Raw genomic sequence first — 21737 nt, forward strand, 5'->3', positions numbered from 1 at the left:
AGCATAGCATGCAGTAGTCAACGTTAAAGGATGAATATACCAACCTAGCCCCTTATCCCCATGTTGCAGTAAATGTGAACAGACCCAACAATTGGATTTGTTAAAAATGGCATGTGTAGCATTCATGATGAGTAAAGTGTGTTGTTGTGATAATTCTGTCTGTGCTGAGAGTCTCTAGGAGATAGAGTATGCAGATGCACGAAAGGAGTAGAAACAGTAGGGACATTTTCAGAAGGCAACAAATTCTGAAACGGATGTACTTCTTCTAAATACCAAAAACCTAAAACAATGACTATTGTGAAACCAATTAACATTATCACAAGACAGCAATACGTTTTCGGGGCCCTCACAGTGGATTGCCCATTCTCGCAGCTGGTCACACGTTCTCTTATCAGTCCTGTACGAGCGGAAGCGGTTGCAGGCATTGTAGTCTTCAAACGAAAGCACCAGTGTTATTTGCTGGCGACCTCCATGCCGAGCGTTTTCTTAGTCCTTCCACAAACCCTAGCCAACAGAATCCCCTTCTGTGCAAATGATCGGGCCAAAAGAGACAAGCCCTTTGATGATTTCCCTCGATAGCACAGCCTAACCGTGCAGGAAGTCTATTTCCTCGGATGCAGATTGTACCTTGTGCTTCCTGGTACTGAGTGATCTGTGAACAACGTGTCATCACTTCCCGTTGGAAGTGACAAATCCAAAGCAGGTTCGGATGCAAGATCCGGGTCAAATTCAAAAGACAAAACTGTTGGAGAATGTGGAGACAAAGTGGCTGTTTCCCCAGGTCTCACGGGCTCAGGGAGAGTCTCTGATACACTCTCGATGCTATTTACTGCTTCAAAATCATTGGCTACAGTACTGGTAAGGTGTCCTGTATCTTCTGTAGCATGTGGCACTGGGTGTGGAATCCTCTTGGTGTGCGTCGTGTGGATCCAGTGTTTCCGGCCTGGTGCCCGCACGGCAGTCTGTGTGACCAGCAGAACTTGAATGGGCCCCGCCAACGAGGTGCGAGGCAAGAAGATCGCTCAAACGATTTCACGAGGATCCACTCCCCCGGTCGTATGCTGTGACCGTGGCCCTCGTACCGTACAGGTAAAGCCTCTCGCACCTGGTGATGAATCAAATATAGATTTTTAGTTAACTGGCCACAGTAATCAGAGAGAAGTACATTTTTGACATCTCGTAAAGAGCAAGACTTCCCATAACCAACTCAAAGGGAGAGAGCCCAGTCTTAGTTTGAGGGGTTGTTCATATAGATAACAACACGATCGAAAGGCATCTGGCCATTTTAGTTTGGTGCTAGCACACGTCTTCGCGAGCTTGTTCTTGATGATGCCGTTGTGTGTTTCCAGTAGTCCAGCACTCTGAGCGTGTCTAGCCGATTGGAACCATTTATCGATCTGTAATCCCGCGCATATCTGCAGAATTACAGCAGCGATAAAATGTGGACCATTGTCCGACCAGATCACTATCAGTAACCCAAACCTTGGAAAATATTCCTTTAACATAGTCTTTGCCGTGGTCATAGCTGTGGCATCTTTGACAGGATAAGCCTCAACCAATTTGCTGAAAGCACCGATTACTACTAGTACATATTTAAAACTGTTACAACGCTCCATCTCAATAAAATCAAAATTAATAACCTCAAAGGGAACAGATTATTATTATTATTATTAGAAGGTGGACCAAAACTACCCCTAGGAGTTGATGTGCCCTTTCCCACATTATGCTGCAAACAAATCATGCATCCCTGAACAAAGCGTTCAGCTATTTTAGGGATTTTGTCATTTACCCATACTTTTTGGTACATTTCAGTAATTTTACGAGCACATATGAGTGTGGGACCATGAGCCATAACAACCATCATCATAATACATGCGTCAAGAAGTAACCACTTCCCTTCAACCTTGTCCACCGAACACCCATCATCATCCAGTTTCCCCAAGCCCTCAGCCCATTTCTTAGACTCTTCTAATGTGGCATCGGCTTGGATATCCCTTACGGAATCAATACTCTCATCCAAAGTATAGGCATTTTTGGCTTCCCTTGAAGTATACATTTCCGAAGAGAGATCAGTGGCAGTCTGTTTGGCTATCTGGTCAGCAAAAGCGTTCCCTTTTCCTACATGATTTACAATTTTCTGATGCGCTGATAGCTAGCTGAGTAGGGAGTGCAAGTGCTGAGAGTAGCCGTACTATCAAGGAGCCATGTTGGATTTTAGTGCCATGTGAGGTCAAGAAACCTCTTTCTGCCCAAAGTCTACCGAAGTTGTAAACCACCCCAAAGGCGTACTGACTGTCAGTATATATGTTTACTGTAAGCCCTTCGGAAAGTTCACAAGCTCGGGTCAATGCTATAATCTGCGCAGAGTTACGCGTGATTCTCTTGGTTTCCACGACCGTGCTCAATGTAGTGATCGTATAAGCAGCTGTGGATGTACCATCCGGAAGTTTGAAGCAGGAGCCATTACAAAACAGCTCCCCTTGTGGATTGTTCAAAGGAGTATCTTTCAGATTGATTCTACTCTTTGTTTCTTGTTCGGTAGTGTATAGGCAGTCATGTGACTCTACGTCACTGCAAGCAGTACCTTGCGGGAAAGGTAAAAGTTCAGCCGGATTAAGAACACAACACCTCTTAATTTGTATGTGCGGTGCAAAAAAGATCAATTCATATCTCGTTAATCGTGCGGAGGTGAGGTGTTGTGTTTGAGTTCTGTTCAATAGAACATCTACAGAGTGAGGTACCATCAGGGTTAAAGCATGGCCTAGGACCCTTCCCTCGCTCTGTTTTACAGACGCAGCAGCAGCAGCGACAGCTCGCAAACATCTTGGCAAAGCGCTTGCTACAGGATCAAGGGCGGAAGAAAAGTAGCCTATTCTTCCCTCCATGTTCCTGCGTTAATACAGCCAAAGCATATCCATCACATTCATGCACATACAACACAAAGGCCTTTTCATAGTTTGGTGTGCCCAAAACTGGTGCTGAGCACAATGCAGTCTTAAGCAGATCAAATGCATGCTGGTGTACCAAGTTCCACGGTAATGGCGAAGAAATGCCCTTCTTCATCAAAGCCAGCATTGGTTTAATCACTAGTGAGAAGTTGGGGATCCACTGCCTACAGTAAGAAGCTATACATATCAAGGCTCTAACTTCCTTCTGCGTATTTGTGACCGACATGCTAGAACTAAGTTTTATCCGTTCAGGCGTCAACCTTCTCCCCTCCTTTGACAGGAGATAGCCTAAATAGGCGACCTCCTGACAAGAGTATTGAAATTTTTTAAGCAAAGCTTTATGTCCATGTTTAGCAAAGTGAATAAGCAACAACACAGTGCCCTCCTTACAAGTGCTCTCTGAGTCAGTGTAATGCTCACCTGAACTCTGCGGGAACCTTCTGGAACTCCAACTGACTTCTACCTTCCCGGGAGCTAGACACGGAATTTCTGTGAAGAAAATAACAATTTTCCCTTCCTTAATTTTCTTTTTAAAAAGGTAGGAACAGGCTTGTAACTATAGGACCAGCAATAGCTCACCTTGGTATTTAATTTTTTGAGCTCTCCATCCTGTTCAATACAGGGGCGCAAGTCCTGAAGATGGGACACAGGAGAATGTTTCTTTTTTCTTTTATAAGGGGAAGAGGCTAAATAGGCTCTGTGATGGAGAGCAATTATCACTGGGAAGAGGAATGGTCAAAATGAAGGTTAACCCTATCCTAATTTGACCTGAAAAGGGTCAATATGCTATGGTGAGATGCGTGTGTAAAAATACAGACAAAAGAGCAGTGAAGAACTATTACGACTTGCCAACTTCCTCACACCAATGCGTGACAGAATAGTAAACCCCTGAAACTAAGTAGAAGGGTCAAAAAACTACTCAGTTGGAAACATGGAAGCACTTTATGACTTTGCGTAATATGAACATGAGTGTGACCAAAATATCTGACTAGAAACAAACTTGCAAGGCAAACTCCACAGCCAGGCAAGAACCCACTAATGACAGCGTAATACCATAGAATGCGTGAGGAAGCCTAATAACATTTATACACAATTCAAAGTATCTGAAAGGCAGCAAAACGAAGCAAATACATTCTCATATCACTAGGAGTACTTGCGTGAGAGAAACTGCAATGGACTGTGAGGTGAGGAGACCGCTATGACAGTTCTCCGGACTACGGACTGTGACTGGAGCGGGAGCGACTGCAAACTGGAAAAAACAGGAAGGGAACTGATATCTAGTAATAGTTACTAATGGAACGAACGGTAATTGTATGTGGACAAGGAATATTTGAGCTGTGAAAGAAAACGGAGGTACGCAGCGAGCGTTCCATATGAACTCAGACGAATGACGCGAAGCGCGAGCCTCCTGATGGGTGGGGCTTAAATAGCCGGCACATGAAAACAACTAGACCCGCTAGCTCACTGACTAAGAGGCACCACCTAGCGGCCATTAAGGAAACTCCAACCAACCATTAACATGGGGGAATTAGAATCAATAACCAGCTAGGGCAACATGAATTCCATATGAACCTGTATCTCTTAGGACTAGTATGGGAAACCTAACCTGTGGTCATGACAGTACCCCTCCTCAAGGACTCTCCTCCCGGTTTATTGGGGTGATTCTGATGAAATCTCTTTAACAATCTAGTGGCATGTATGTTTTCTTTAGGTTCCCAAGATCTATCTAAGGAACCGTAACCCTTTCAGTCAACCAGATAAAAAACCTTATGCCTGACAACCTTGGAGTCTAAAATATCCTTCACTTCATATTCAGATTGATTGTCTTCAAGCTCAATGGGAGCAGGAGCTGGTTCTAAACGAGTATCTGGCATTACTGGTTTCAGTAAAGACACATGAAAAACTGGATGAATTTGCATCTTCCGAGGAAGGGTCAATTTCATTGCCACTGGGTTGATGATGGCTTCTAAGGAGAACGGACCCAAAAATCGGGGAAGAAATTTCTTTGAACCTTTCAACATCAAATTTCTGGAGGATAGCCACACAGAGTCTCCGACTTGAAACTTAGGAGCTACACTTCGATGGCGGTCAGCAAACTTCTTCTGACTTTCCTTAGCTGCAGATAAGCTAGCTTGAGCCCTAGTGTGGGCCGTTGAGATGAATTCATGGAGAGTTTTCACAGCAGGCATCTCTAAAGGTTCTGGAGGGTCAAAGGCAGAAGTTCGAGGATGTCTACTATGTAATGTATAGAATGGAGTAAGCCCAGTAGAGGAATGAGTTGAATTGTTGTAAGCATATTCTGCACCCACAATATATCCAACCAAGAATCTTCTGTTTGGTGAAGCATGCAACGTAAATACTGTTCTAAAGTATGGTTAGTGCACTCCGTCTGACCATCAGTTTGGGGATGATGGCTGGTGGATAGTCGAACATCAATCTTGGCCAGAGCACAACATTGCCTCCAAAATTTAGAAACAATTGACTACCTCGGTCTGAGATTACAATGGAGGGAAAACCATGCGCCTTAACAATGTTCTCCAGAAATATCTTGGCCAATCCAGAAGCAGTCGGAAGTCCTTGGACTGCGATAAAATGTGCCATCTTGGAGAATAAGTCAACCACCACTAGAATGGTGTCAAAACCCCTACATGGAGGAAGATCGGTAATAAAATCCATTGACACAGTATGCCAAGGACTCAGTGGTACATCCAAAGGTTGAAGAAGACCGGCCAGTCTTTTCTTAGTGTTCTTATTTTGTGCACAGGTTCCACAGGTTTGAATAAATTGAATGACATCCTTGCACCACGTAGGCCACGAGTAGTGTCTCTTGATTTTTTCCAAAGACTTTGTGACCCCTGGGTGACCCTCAATCAAGGAGCTATGGTAGTTAGCAATTACCTGTCTTCTCAGGTCTTCAGTAGGTAGGTACAAGCGATTTTGATAATGAGGTATATCCTCCTGCAGGTGAATTGATCGCCTTGATCAGTCCAGGCAAGCAGCTCTTCAGGAACCAAATTCCTCTTGACCTCCTTCAGTAGCTCTTCATAAAAAGGGTCTGAAGTGTTTAGTAATCCTAAAACCCTGTCTCCAGCAATGATGTTGTTTGGAACTTGGGGAACAAAGGTCTCATCTTCAATGCCAATCCGGGACAAAGCATCAGCTTTCCAATTTCGAACTCATGGCCGAAAGGTGATGACAAAGTCGTACTCTGCGAAGAATAAAGCCCATCGCAGTTGTCTAGCTGATTGGGCCATGACTGACCGGAGATACTGTAAGTTTCGGTGGTCAGTAAGGATGGTGACTGTGTGTTGAGCACCTAGCAAATAATGTCTCCATTCTTTTAAGGCGCACTTGATTGCCAGCAGTTCCCTGTCTGTAATTGTATAATTTCGTTCTGCAGCTGAAAATGTTTTCGACCAAAACGCCACTGGATGCAAAACTTGAGTCTGTGGATCTCGTTGTGACAAAACAGCCCCCATAGCAGCACTAGAGGCATCTGTCTCTACAATGAAAGGTAAGTCAGGATGAGGATGTCTCAATATAGGAGCCTCGGTAAACTTGGACTTGAGAGTCTGAAATGCAACTGTGGCCTCCGGGGTCCAGGCAAACTTCTGGTTCTTTTTAAGCAAAGACGTGATGGGATGAACCAACTGCGAGAAATTTTCCACAAATCTTCTATAGAAATTTGCAAAGCCTAAAAAACTTTGGACTCCTTTCACAGAAGTTGGAACCGGCCATGATAGAATTGCCTCCACCTTACGAACATCCATCTTAACTCCTTGAGAGGACAGCACAAACCCTAGAAACTCTACTTCAGAAACATGAAATTAACATTTTTCCATTTTCACAAAAAGGGAGTTTTCTCGCAATTTTTTCAAAACCGCTGAAACGTGATTCACATGCTCCGAGGGGGTTGCTGAAAAAATCAAGATATCGTCAATGTAGACTACTGCGCAGACATTGAGCAAATCTTTCAAAACGTCATTCATAAAGCACTGAAATGCTGCTGGCGCGTTACATAACCCGAATGGCATGACTTGGTATTCGAAGAGGCCATATTTTGTGTGAAATGCGGTTTTCCACTCGTCGCCTTCCTTAACTCGGATTAGGTGATACGCCCCTCTAAGATCCAGTTTGGTGAATATCTGAGCTCCTTTAATTTGGTCCATCAAATTTGAAATGAGGGAAATAGGATATTGATTCTTGACAGTAATCTGGTTGAGTGCGCGGTAATCGATACAAGTTCTGAGATCGCATTCCTTCTTGGCGACAAAAAAAAGAGGCGAAGCAGCAGGAGGCTTAGAGGGTCGAATGAAACCATTGGCTAAGTATTGGTCTAAGTATTTCTTTAGGTGAGAATCTTCCTTCTCCGTTAATGAATAAATCCGACTACACGGAATTTCACTTCCAGGAAGAAGATCAATTTGACAATCATAGGGTCGATGTGGAGGAAGCTCCTCGGCCAATTTCTCTTCAAAGACGTCTCGGAATTCTGCATACTCGGGAGGTAGTAAGCCTATTATTCCTAACGTTGAAACAGAGACCTTCTTCATTAAACGGGAATCTTCCTGGGTGTTTGTTTTACAGCAAGATTCTCTACACTCAGCAGCAAAGGTCAGAGACCGAGTTCGCCAATCAATCCTTGGGTTATGTTTCTCCAAACAGGGCAAGCCAAGAATAATTTGGAGTTGGGGAGCGCTAATAAGGTCAAACGTGATTCTCTCTTCATGTTTCCCCTGACAACACATAATAAGGTTCGCCGTGCGTTGAGTAACAGGACCTGAAGCCAAAGGCGTACCATCAACTGCTGATAAACTTTCAGCTTCGTGCTTGTTCACACGAGGAAAACCCATTCTAGTTGCCAAATCGATATCCATATAATTTCCAACTGCTCCACAATCGATGTAGGCTTGCAAAGTCTGCATTCTGATGGGCTGTTCTGTACTGGATAAAGTAATGGGAAAAACAAAGTGTGAGGTCACCAAACATTTTTCCATGCTCGACAAGTTGACCTCTACACTTGTCGGGCACTGGAGTTTTCCGAATTCAAGTCCTTCTTGTCTGGGTTAACACCTCCAATAGGCTTCCGGGAAGGTTTATAGGACACTCTTTGAGAAAATGACCAGCCTTACCACAGTAAAGACACAACTGTTGCTGGCGTCTCTTGTCTCTTTCAGCTTGTGATATCGGTCCTCTGACAGCTCCCAACTGCATGGGTTCAACAGAACTCTCTGAACTGGCTCTCAACTGATTTTCCTTGGGGCGCACAAAATAAGTTCTGTTTTCTGAGCGAGAGCGATCCATCCTTCTGTCTTGCAATCTCTGATCAAGTTGTACCGTTAAATCAATAAATTCTGCAATTCCTTCTGGAGGATTCACCACCTGAGCCAAGACGTCTTTCAATTCATTACGTAGTCCTCTCAGAAATAAGGTGGTTCTTTTCTCTGTGGGCCAATTTGTTTCTGCCACCAATCTGTTAAAAGTTGCTACATACGCCAACAATTCCTGGTTACCTTGGCGAAGTGAAAGTAACTCATTATCCAGAGCCTGACCCTGAGCATGACGTGCAAACAATTTCTCCATCTCCTTCTGAAAGTCTGAAAGATTTCTCAAAATCGGATCATCCCTATTTACTAACGGGATTCACCAATCAGCTTCATACCCACCCAAATAGGATAATATAAACGCTACCTTGGCCTGATCAGAAGGAAATACCCCAGGGCGACAGAGAAAATGAAGCCGGCATTGGTTAAGAAAAAACGCAAACTTCTTAGGATCTCCTAGAAAGCGTTCAGGAGGAGCTAATGGGATATTGCCGGAACAATTACTTGAACTGGTGAAGGAGGCGTGACTGAAACGGGGGCAGAAGCACTGGCAGGAGGCAAGGGAGTTTGACCCGCTTGAGCTTGCAACATCTTGCGAGCTAAATCATCAGTGCAATCCCAGTTAACAATTAATACTCTCCGGAGGGCACTGGTTTCTGAGCGGGCTGCATGGACCTCAGCTCTTAGTTTCCCCAATAACTGGGCCAACTGGTCTACTTCTGGAGTTTTCATAATGTCCAGGCAGAGTATTTTTCAAAGTGGGCTTCGCGTTCTGTAACGCTCACCTGAACTCTGCGGGAACCATCTGGAACTCCAACTGACTTCTACCTTCCTGGGAGCTAGACACGGAATTTCTGTGAAGAAAATAACAATTTTCCCTTCCTTAGTTTTCTTTTTAAATAGGAGGAACAGACTTGTAACTATAGGACCAGCAATAGCTCACCTTGGTATTTAATTTGTTGAGCTCTCCATCCTGTTCAATACAGGGGCGCAAGTCCTGAAGATGGGACACAGGAGAATTTTTCTTTTTTCTTTTATAAGGGGAAGAGGCTATATAGGCTCTGTGATGGAGAGCAATTATCGCTGGGAAGAGGAATGATCAAAATGAAGGTTAACCCTATCCTAATTTGACCTGAAAAGGGGCAATATGCTGTGGTGAGATGCGTGTGTAAAAATACAGACAAAAGAGCATTGAAGAACTATTACGACTTGCCAACTTCCTCACAACAATACGTGACAGAATAGTAAACCCCTGAAACTAAGTAGAAGGGTCAAAGAACTAACCAGCCGGAAACATGGAAGCACTTTATGACTTTGCATAATATGAACATGAGTGTGACCAAAATATCTGACTAGAAACAAACTTCCAAGGCAAACTCCACAGCTAGGCAAGAACCTGCTAATGACAGCGTAATACCATAGAATGCGTGAGGAAGCCTAATAACATTTATACACAATTCGAAGTATCTGAGAAGGCAGCAAAACGAAGCAAATACATTCGAATATCACTAGGAGTACTTCCATGAGAGAAACTGCAACGGACTGTGAGGTGAGGAGACCGCTATGACAGGACTCCGGACTACGGACTGTGACTGGAGCGGGAGCGACTGCAAACTGGAAAAAACAGGAAGGGAACTGATATCTAGTAATAGTTACTAATGGAACGAACGGTAATTGTATGTGGACAAGGAATATTTGAGCTGTGACAGAAAACGGAGGTACGCGGCGAGCGTCCCATCTGAACTCAGACGAACGACGCGAAGCGCGAGCCTCCTAAAACAACTACACCCTCTAGATAACTGACTAAGAGGCACCACCTCGCGACCATTAAGGAAACTCCAACCAACCATTAACATGGGGGAATTACAATCAATAACCAGCTAGGGCAACATGAATTCCATATGAACCTGTATCTCTTAGGACTAGTATGGGAAACCTAACCTGTGGTCATGACAGTCAGCATCTAAAAGCAAGTCATCAACATATTCAAGTAGTGCAAGTAGAGGGCAACTCAAGGGTATCGAGCTGCTCTTTCAAAGCCCTACTATAAATGCTCGGACGCTCCGTGTAACCTTGCGGTGCACGAGTAAAGGTAAACAAATGTCCCCCTAAGGTGATCACGAGCAGTTATCTACTGTCTTTGTGTATAGGAATACTAAAGGAAGCATTCTTTAGATCCACGACACTAAAATGAGTAGCTGAAACCGGGATCATAGTTAATATTGTCGTCACATTAGGCACAATTGGAAATTGTGGAGCAACGATCTTGTTGATGGCACGTAAATAAATTATGAAACGAAAAGGAATTGCATTATCGCCTTTTTTGTACACGGGCAAAATTGGACTTTTGCACAAACTACCTGCAATTTCCTCAATAACCGCTCGATGCACAAAATCGGAGACGATACATTTCAAAGCTTGCTCACCATCGACCGAAATCTTATACTGTGGAATACATGGCAGCTTTCCTCCATGTTTCAAGACAATTTTAACAGGTCGATTTGCAAAACACTGACATCTTTGTCGTCTATTGCCCACAAACACTCCGGAACATCACTGAATTCCAGCGGCAAAGGTCTGGTCAAGTATTGAGAGACAGAAAGTTGTTGTGGTGAAATCGTCAAATGCACCCCATCAGAAGAACAATGAATTACCGCATTTAATTCCTTCAACAGATTCAACCCCAACAAATTCTCCCCACAATTCATAGTCAAAAGGAATGGACAGTGGTCCGTAAATGGACCCAAAGTAATAGGTACCGGCGAAGAAACCGGACAGACAACTGGTGTGCCAGAAAACCCTACAGAAACATTGGTTTGCCCTGACAGTGGAATGTTTGGAACCCATGAATGATCAATGGAACACTTCTGTGCCCCTGTATCTATCAAGAATAGATGTGTCCTATTTCCCACTAACATCTCAACGTAGGGACCTTTCTGATTAACGGGAATAGGCGTTGGTTCCAAACCCTGCTTTGGGCAATCCTAACGAAACAGAATGTCGTCAAAAGGAAGTTCTTCAGAGAGGTAAGCAGCAGAAGGATGATGAAAAATGTTTCTATTATCCACACTCGATGTCTGATTGTCCTGCGAAAAAGGTTGCTGTGAATCCTGTGAAAACACACCTCTACCAGGACCCCCTACACCTTGGCGACCTCTGGATCGTCTACCCATATTTCCAGATGCGTTTTTTGACCTCAGCTGGAGGATCGGGCATTGTGCATGCCAATGACCCTCTTGTCTACAATAAGCACACTAGTGAATGTTTACAGGACCCAAGGGCGCATTTCCTTGTGGAACGTACTGACCTCTAAATTGCGAATTACCCCCTCTAGGGCCTCTAACAATTTGCTGTAATAATACTTTTGTCTTTAAGTCTCCTTTTCTCTTCTCGACTCTTTCTTTTTCATTATTGACACGATTCTCGTAGTACTGAACCATGTGCAATACTTCTGTTTGCAACTGGAGGACAGGCAGCAATCCACGCACAAATTTGTCCACGAATAATCTTTTCCCAGATTTTGTGCCCAAATCTTGTCCACTGAAATCTGAAAATACCTGTTCGAACCGATTGAAGAACTCGGCAGCACCCTCAGACTTCCCTTGGACACAGGCAATAAGCTTGTCCCAAATAATTCTCTTTTCGGGAATTATAGTTTTCAATTTTGTAACTATCCTATCAGGCAAAGTTAGTATTACCTGAGGCGGTATTTCGCCAGCTGGCCTTTTTCCATCGAGTCTAATCATGTTAGTCCATGTATCTCCTAACCCTGGTACATCATCTACAGTTCTAATCTGTTTCCACAAGTCGACAGGCAGGAGTATGGGAAATAACAAATCAATGTCACTTAAGGTGAATACTGATGATTGCAAGACAGACTCTATTTCTTTGTAGAACCCTGTCAGATTTTTCCTAATGTCGGGAATAGATTGTTTAATGGTGTTCACTTCCTGTCTTGAGAACGGGACGTGAACAAACTGTGAGACATAATGGGCTGGAATTTCATAGGCTTGCGCACCCGTTCCGACATCCGCTGGAACCTCGACTTTTTGGACAAGTGTCGGAGGGACCTCTCTCATAGGCAACTGAGAAGTAGGCAACTCCGAATGCTTACTAAGCAACAGAGCCAAATCGAGCGCTAAAGCAGCTGAAGAAGTGTCAACCGAAAAAGCTCTCTTATAAATACTCAATAAAACTGCGGGAAAACAAACCTGTCTTTTTACACACTCATCCTGTAGGTACCCTGCCATTACCTGTATCACTTTCCTCTGCATTTCTGGCGTATACTGACTATACGTGTCACATACTTCAACGGGAGTTATCGACGTGTCTGAGATCCATCTAATCGCATCTTTCATACAAATTTGTGTTTCCTCAGTTATCGATTTACGACAAGGAAGGAACCGTTTCTGCATGAACATAACATCCAAACTATCACCATCTTCATCATCATACCGTAACCTTTCCAGCGCCCTCTATACTCAAGAATCCTCTCAACATGCTTTTGCACCTTCTCTGCAGTATCTCTATAAAACGCTAAAATATTCAGATCCCTCAATCCTTGTGGGAGATCTGTATTATTTAGCCTGTTCCACATTACACATAAATGAATTACTAATCCTTCAATAAAAACGTTTTTCTCAGGAAAATTGTCTATATTAGAAAGTGTGGCAAAAACACTAGCTTATTCACCCTTCTCCATACAATGCTTAGCCCACGCAGTTAACTCACATTTCTTCCCTGGAGAGACAGTATTACAAGTAACAACCCTCGTTCCCGCTCCCCGATCTACTATGAGTAGTGTCAAACCACTCGGAAGAGGGAGAGTAGGCAAATTTTGAACATCAAGGGATAGAGGTACTATACTGGCACAGCAGGCAAAGGTGGAGGAACAGGTGCAGGAGCAATGACAAGAGGAGGAACAACAAATGGAGAAAGAGGAACAGCAGGAGGAACAATAGGAGGAACGATTGGTGGAGCCGAAAGAATTATGGGAGGAGGAATAACAGCAGGGAGAGGAACATACTGAGGTAATGCAGTGGCACCAGGCCTTCGTTCATTTAACAATTTATCGATAAGTTCATCAGAAACATGAAAGTCTTTAGAAGGATAGATTTTCTGGATACCAAGTGAAAAAGCCCTAAACATATTCCTAACTGACTCAGACTGTTTATTTTGGTCATACAACGATGCTTTTTCAGTGTTTGTCATATGACAGCACGCATGCCTTTCTCTACTTTTAAGCTCCTGCAAAGCTTCTTTCTTCCAATTCTGTAATACGTCAAATGCTGCAGGTCTAGGCTTTTTCTTCAATTATAAAGATTCTAAGTATTCAATACGAGGGATTTCAAAACTACCATTGATTGGCCACTGAAGCATGTCTAGTTTGTCTGTGCCAAATATCATTAAATACTATACTACCAATGTCATGCTTACAGTACATAGTACATGCCGGCGACCCCTCCATTGGTGCCGGTCGGCCAAATTCCAAAAGATTGTCTGTCCTTGCGGAATAATGCCCTGAAGCAGGCAGACAATTTCCCAGGCATATCAGATTCCTGGTGTTACCCTGTCAATAATTGTACTTCCAAGAACAATACGCCAAAACCAATTAGCAGGATACTTAAGAATCGGGTCACAACTCACCTGATCAATCCTAAGGAGGTCCGATCGGATTTCAAAATTTTCTAGCAAAGGTTACCTCGTGTTTTGTGATTTCGGCAAATCTGCCCGCCTCGATATATGGACCCTCGTCAAGATGCCGACTCGGACCATGTGCTCACCGTCCAGGGATCGGACCGTGCAGAGCTGCTGAGGTGTCGCTTCTCATCCAAGAAAGGGCCCCCTTTTACACAGTCCGATCCCGGTCCGATAGCTGTGTCAACCTTCAACGAGCTGGCATCAATCTTGAGGGTCCCTATTCGGGTGCCATATGTAAAAGCAAAAGGAAATATTGAGGCTGAGTACCACAAAAGGAAATACACCAAATGCGGGTTTACAAAGATACACAGAGCTTTATTCAAAGTAACTGAACAGTTTTCAAAGGAACACAGTATCAGATAGGTATATGGCCCTCAGTACATCACAACGAATACCAGCCCGTTCGATGTGAGAAGTGAGTGGGACTGTACATCAGAATATTAGCTCTTTTATACAGTTTTGTAACATGATGTTCAGCCTTTCTGTACGTTAAGGATTCCCAATCTAGGGTTCGTGTCGGGTTCACCTCTGACTCGCCCAGCTATATGCATATGGATCACCTTCAGTTTACATGTTCAACAAATCACAATAGCAACAGTATATTCACGGATCTAACATAAGCCTTAGTACATATTTTAATACAATGCAGTTCAACAAGTGTTCACGTTTAGTATTTACACAACATTGTGCCTAATATATGCTCGCGGATCAGTTACGTTGGCACAGGTAATCCTCGATCTATAGGTCAACGAAGGACAAGGTCTCATTACATGACCCTAACATTTGGCCTACGGGCAGTTCAGGCATTAACTTGCATACAGAGGTCAAGACGGCCATGTTACAAACAGAAGAACATTGTCCACCATTTTAGAACAAAGGGTGACTTTGGAGCGAGAATCAAAATGGTGGATGAACCTAAAATGGCAGCTTAATCGATCTAAGGTCAGAACCTTGCAAGGCGGATTTCTTCGCAGAGCGACTGGGCTTAGGCCAATATATTTAATAAAGGAGGCACGATATGATTTTCCGTTCAACACTACAACTGACCTCCCGGTGAAGCCCTGCTGCGGGTCTGAATCTCCAAACTTCAATGACAGTGAAGATCTGCAAGGAATCTTCTCCCCTTGAGCTGTTGAGACCAACCAGTTCACCAAACTGCAAGCCAGGCCTCCCTGCTCTGTTCGAATTCGCTGTGCACAGCTACAGTGAACCTGATAGCCAGGAGGACCGGACCCTGCTTGGGTTTTAAGGAGCGCACCTTTTATTTGTTGCTTTGCTCTGCTGCTGGTTTCTTCGCCGGGAAGTGCAGGACCCTCCAGTCTTCCAACTTTGTGTCAGTCTGACAGCCGCTTTAGGAACCGTGAGCCTGCAGGACCTGACAGGAACGTCTGCCTCAGCTACAGCCTTCTTCTCCATTTAAGGTACTGTTCAAATCCAGTTGTTCGTTCCGTCCGACCGCGGTAAAACTGAATGAAATCTTTTGCCAAACCGAAGGCTTGTCCTTCTCTAAAGTAACTTTTCGTCCGACCAACTCCGTTCTGAACTCTTGGCAAAGACTTAACCGCAAACTACTCTGAACTGTGTGATCCTCTGCAAACTCTTTGGTCCATTGACTTTGGCCCTGGCCTCTTCATTTGATTTCCTCACCGTAGTTGCCTTTTCTAGATTGCCCTGCTTACTTACTTGTTGGTGCTTCTCAACTTTTGTCTAACTTTGTCTTTCCCTCCCTTCTAAATTGCTGGAGTGCCATTTTGCTCACACTTCATTTTGAGCTTAACTTGCCCAGAATTCATTGGGTGATGTGTAGTGTATGAAGATAGTGATTTTCAACTGCTTGATAATAGTGAAATGTTTTATAATTGATGTGTAAATAAATGTATATTCTTTTACTCAGAAAACCTTGGTCCAGTGTTTGTTTGAACCCTAGTAATTGCTGTCCTTTGTGTAACTATTGATACTGCTCTCTTTACTATAGAGATAAGTCTGGCTGCTCAGCCATCGCTACCACTTTACTGTGTAGTACAGGTTTGTACCAAAGGTGAATTTGTACTGTCACTTGTAGTCTTAATTGTGTGTGGTGTTCCCAAAGGGTACTGCATATGATTCTGCCTAAAAGTATACATTAAGACTACTCATCGGGTTACTTATCTTTTTTGTATACATGGCTCTTGTCACTTGTGTTCATGAGTAGAGGAATTCACTGACGGGCCCATAGGTCAACGCTCAACCTCTACAACTTGTAAGACAAGATAGCTGCACCATGTGAGGAATGGGGGTTCAGGATTCACATACTCTAACACGACTCAATAATGAGGACTCAGTAAGTTGGCAAAGGGAAGTCTGTTTAATGACAAGTACATCAAACAGAGAAACAAATAGAAATCAGCAGCATTGAGATCACCAGTCTTGCTCTGACTTCCTCAAACTTCAGTTGAACAGCAACTTTTATGCATGAAACTCGTCATCATTGACGTCTAACTCTACAAAACTTGTCATGCAATATAATTGGTTAGGAAAGGTAACTTAAGTGTAGGTGCTATAGCTGTACATGGTAACAGAGCATGCGGATTGGATAACTCTTATCGGGTGGGCATCTACGTCCAACCCACTACATCACGCGTGATAGACGTCACTATAATTACAACGTCCTTTTGGTTCTACGATCTATAGGACCCCAGATAACTTGGTCCATTGTGATTGGGCGGGTTACACCCCTAGACATAAATCCCCATTTTAATTAGCAGCATGCAGAGTGGGCACCCAGGTGCCTGGTGTCCCAAGTTTCACCCTGCCTCCCTTCCATCAATCAGTATCTTAGGACTATGTGTCAATTAGTTGGCTGGGTATGGCCTCGGAACTGTAGCCCCTTATCAGGAAAAGTTATGGCATCCTCGGGTTCTGGATAACATCAAGCAATGGTACCTCTTCGCGCCTGACTGGTCAAGTGTCTGTTCACCATGATTTTGCTTCAGTTTCCAGCTTTTATTGTATTTAATTCTGCTTCGGCCCCACCACCTGCCTGGGCCTCTCTTATCTTGACCTTCACGGGTGAGCTGGTATGCTCTGATGTTTGGTTCTTGCGAGTTGACACTCTCCTCCCCTTCTCTGGGTGACCTTGATTTCCCAGGCATGAGCCGCTCTCTGTTGAGTTTCGATTCCGCTCTTCCTCTCTGTTCTGGCTGGGTTGTGAATCTTGGCCTGCCAGGCCTATGGCAGCCTGGGCCCATTTCTGCTTTACAAAATGGAGTCGCACTTGTATAACGTGCTTCTTGGGGTAGCTATATAGTTGGTGCATACCGCTTCTAATATTCTACTAAGCATTGCAAGCAGTATTGTTTTCTTAGCTTCTTCCGTTCCAAGCCTATTTACACACGTTTGACAGGTGGTTGTTCTCCTCATGTCTTGTAACATGTTTCCTTATGTTTAGCATCGTCTCCTTCCTGTGTTCATTACATCGATTTGTATAACAGCTTGTTCTAATGTTTCATTTTCAATAGCTGACTTTGCTTACTCACGTGCTGGTTTGGGCCATTGTCATTTCCACTGGCCCTCCATTAAGGCTTTTGGGGTTTCTTCGTGGACTGTATGTAGGTACTCCTCATTTCGTGTCATCGGCTGGTATGGCTGTCTGATGGGGTACCGTGCTGCCCAGGGTTGTCTGGTTATGGGTGCCTCAATAGGTACAGATCTTCTAATGTACACTGGGCAGAGTCCCAGTGCAGCTCTCTGTTGGTTCATTTGCTCTTCATACGTTACGTATCCCGGCGAGTACCTTCCTGGTACCTCGAAAGGTGGTGCAGGGGTGCAGGTCATGTCTGGGACCTCCCTTACACTCCCCCCTCTGGTCGGTTCATCGACCACTTATGCTTCATTTTTTGTCTCTATTTCTTTTGATTCTTCAGTGTTTTTTTCATTGTCTTCAGGGTTGGTACATGATGGCGTGAACATGTGCGCCTTTGGAGTCCATATTTTCATCACGCCTTTCAAACTCCCTGCCGTTTTCACATGTTCATCTTTGCTCCAGGTCATTAGCTGGCATTGTCCATTTGGGCTGCAGTAGATCCATTTTCCTTCGTACCTTCTTCGTTTCTTAGGGTATGTGAACTTTATTCCTTCTGGCGCAAATTTGCTGGCCTTCACAGAGTCTCTAATTTCTTCATCAGTCAGGTTTCTGGGCTTCCATCCTGGTTCACATTGACCATTATTTTCATCCCCATGGCTTTCTTTGCAGTTTTTTGGCACTGTGTAATGATGATCTTGATAACACAGAATCCTAGCAATACCATTGCTAGTAGAGCTCCCAGAAACTTGAATATATCTGCCATCCATTGTGGGACCCACGAGAATAGGTCTCCAAACCAGCTGTCATCGTCCACTTCATCACTTTCATCGATCATCTGGTTTTTCAGGATTGTCAACATGCTTATGGCCTCTGTTAGGGTTCCATTCTCTTCAGCATGTGATGGTACAAATGTGCAACATGATTCTCTGATTTTTGCACAAACACCTCCATCCATCGCTGTGATCATGTCAAGCATATATCTGTTTTGGAGGGTCATCAGTCTTGCTCTCAGTTCTTCTTTGATTGTGTTGAATCATTGTATAGTGGTATTGATGGTCTGCAATTACTCCCATCTGGTTATCTGCAACCATTTAGTATTCACTCCAACTTGGATGTGGTGCAGGAGCAATGTTGTGAACACTGTTGAGGTGAGGCTGAATAGCCTGTGTTCATATGGGATTGCATGAAATGCCTCTTCTGATTTGGCAGAAAAGTAATTTTCTCTTTTCATCCTGGATACTAGTTCTGAGGATCTCCTTCTCCTTAGATGAGCATCTGCTTTCGGGAAACTGTCCAAATTTAGGTCATTCTTGGGGATCACTAGTGCAGGAACATGGACGTTCACCAGTGCGCATATACCTCCCCAATTCTTTGGTAGTCTTATATATGTTTTGGATCCACACGCCCAGTAATGGTCCATAATCACTGCGGTTCCATGTACCATTCCTGGGGCGTCAAAGACTCGTTCACAGTTCTGATTTTCTCCCATCTTCCTTGTACCATTGTTTCTGAAGCATCATTTTGGGTTCTCCAGTGGTACTATCTGCAGGGGTCCCCCTCTGTCTTCGACCCATGTGAGTAATTTTGAAAGCTTTGGTCATAATGGCTTGCATCCTTTTCGCACTATGTTGATGGTAGGTTCGTATTGACCAATGACCATCCAGGCTCTGCAGATCACAACTCCTTTCTCCCATCCGTCTAGTGAGAGCACTGTCTCCCAAATCTGCATTTGGCCTCTGTTCTTCCAACTTCGAGCCTCCACTGGAGTTTTTCCTTGAACTTGTAGCTTCTGATTTACTTCCCATCTAATTCCAGCCCCCTTTACTCCAGGGTTCTCGTACCTGATTACATGATTCTTAGTATGGGCTCTGTTTCTTGTCTTTATGTCTTGAACATAATCATCCTCGTCGAGGTCAGTTGCTTCAGGTGCACATTTCAGGGAGGCATCACTGCCCATGAACTGGCTTCTGGTCTTGTACATTGCTACGTGTGACATACAGTGTGCTGTCTGGACATCAATTTCTACAGCCACAAAGATCTTGGATTTTCCCATACTGTATGGCAGGAGTGCACAAACGAAGCATTCTCTTTTTGAATGTCTTCATCCTACTTCCTTCATGTGCTGGTACCATATGTTGTTTCCAAGATGGGCTGTGCTGTCCAGGTAATCGTTAAGTTCATTGTTATCTTCATAAGGGCTTCTCTTGATCCTTAGCGTTCTTCTGTAGTTTGCTATGACTATGTCTCTAAATGCATCTGTGCTGCTTTTCCACTTCGGATATGTCGGTGGAGTAGGCTGCCTCAACTGCATCGCTGTGGTAGGAGACAGTTTTGTGCTTCCTTTCCTTTCCATTTGTAGCCTGTCATAAACTTCCCCTAACCACCATTTGTTCTCCAACCTCCCAATGCGTGGCTGCGTTGTAGGCCTGCGGCTTGTTCCTTGCATTGGAGCAGGTGTGCTTGCTGTTATAGTTTCTATAGTCCTGTTTTTCAGCTCCTCGTGCAGTTTCTTTGCTTGGACTATGAATGCGAACAAATAATCTATTAGCATTTGTGTCTTCTCTGTGAATTCTTTTGTGGCCACTTCTGTTCTTTTGAGGGATTTTGCTATTCCCTGCATCTTTGGTATTTCACTTGGCTTTTCTTGGTCATTTCACTATTCTCTGGAATTGAATGTTTGGCAGGCAGTCTCTCCTTCTCTGCTGCCTTCGTTGGAGGCCTTGTAGCCATTGACACTTACCCTTGTTAGTGTGCATTCTGTGTGTGGGTGCGTGCTGTGGTAAGTGCTACATTATCATTCATTCCGTGCTGACCCTGTCACCAGCTTTTCTCTCCATTCATCACCTCAAGTGTGTATGTGTCACTGCTAATTACATTTAGTTTTAGTTTGTTTGTTTTATCAACAGCCTTTCTGGGAACAGGAATCACTATATAGGGCCTGGGTGCTTTCGTAGGACCTGTATGTACATTATCTGGTAGGTGCACTGGAATTGGGACGTTTTTTGCACCAATAAGGAAAACAGTTCTGATCGTTAAGGACAAAGATACAAAGATAATCGCAAATACACATTATCATTCGGAATGACAGTTTGCAGCATTTTCTTCCAGGGGTGTGGGGGCGCCCTTCTGCTGGGGGTAAAACTAAGTTACTGCTCTGGGTCCCCATTTCGATCAAGTCCATAGTCAATTATTTATTTATTATACCCCAGCCAGGTTCGCTGCACGAGCACTGCCGTCATAAAATTACCATCGGAGTGTGAGAACAGGTAGAATTCCTCTGCATAATTAGCAATCCCGAGAACTGGGGCCTTACAAATTGCCCCCTTGAGTTCTGCAAACCACTTTTCCATTGCCTTAGTTCATTCGATATCTTCCCTTGTTGCCTGGGCCTTCTTTAGGGCCTGAAGCAAGGGCTTGGTATATGAGCTGTAGTCAAAGACACATGCTCTGACATAATTGCACAGGCCTAAGAAGCTTTGCATTTGTTTTATCGTGCGCGGCTTGGCCGTGTTCATGATAGCTTCAGCCCTTTCTGGGGTTACCTTTTTCCCCTCATGTGAGATCAGTTGCCCTATGTACTACACTTCTTGTTGACAGTACTGTAACTTTCCCTTATCAACTTTGTATCCCTTCTCAGCCAGTATAGTCAATAGCTGGACAGAGTTGCGCCTGCATTGCTCTTCAGTGGTACTGCAGATCAGAATGTCATCTATGTACTGTAAAACAACACTGTCTACCGCAATATTGCTTAGGTCCATTTGCAGGACTCTGTTGAAAATAGACGGGGACTCGCAGTACCTCTGTGGCAACCTTGTGCTTTTCAGGCGCATTTGTCTGAAAGTGAATGATGTCAGGTCTTGTGAGTCACGGTGCAATGGAATTGAGAAAAACACATTTTTCAAATCGATCACCGTGAAATATTTTGCCTCAGTGGGTATATTGCATAGAATTGTAGAGGGATTTGGGACTAGAGGGAACTCGGCTTCAACAATATCGTTTAATGCTCTTAAACTTGGATTAAACGCCAATTTACAGGGTAAATAACCGTGTTGCAAGGTGATTCTGACATCACTAGGATGCCCTGCTCCATCATGGCGGAAATTGTCTTCGCGATCCCCTCATCCGCTTCTCTGGACATGGGATATTGTCGCGCTCGTGGTAAGATTGCTCCTGGTTTCAGTTTAATTTTTACTGCACCTGCCC

The sequence above is a fragment of the Ambystoma mexicanum genome, chromosome 6p (assembly GCF_040938575.1).
Source record: "Ambystoma mexicanum isolate Mex_15411 chromosome 6p, UKY_AmexF1_1, whole genome shotgun sequence".
NCBI classification, from domain to species: domain Eukaryota; kingdom Metazoa; phylum Chordata; class Amphibia; order Caudata; family Ambystomatidae; genus Ambystoma; species Ambystoma mexicanum.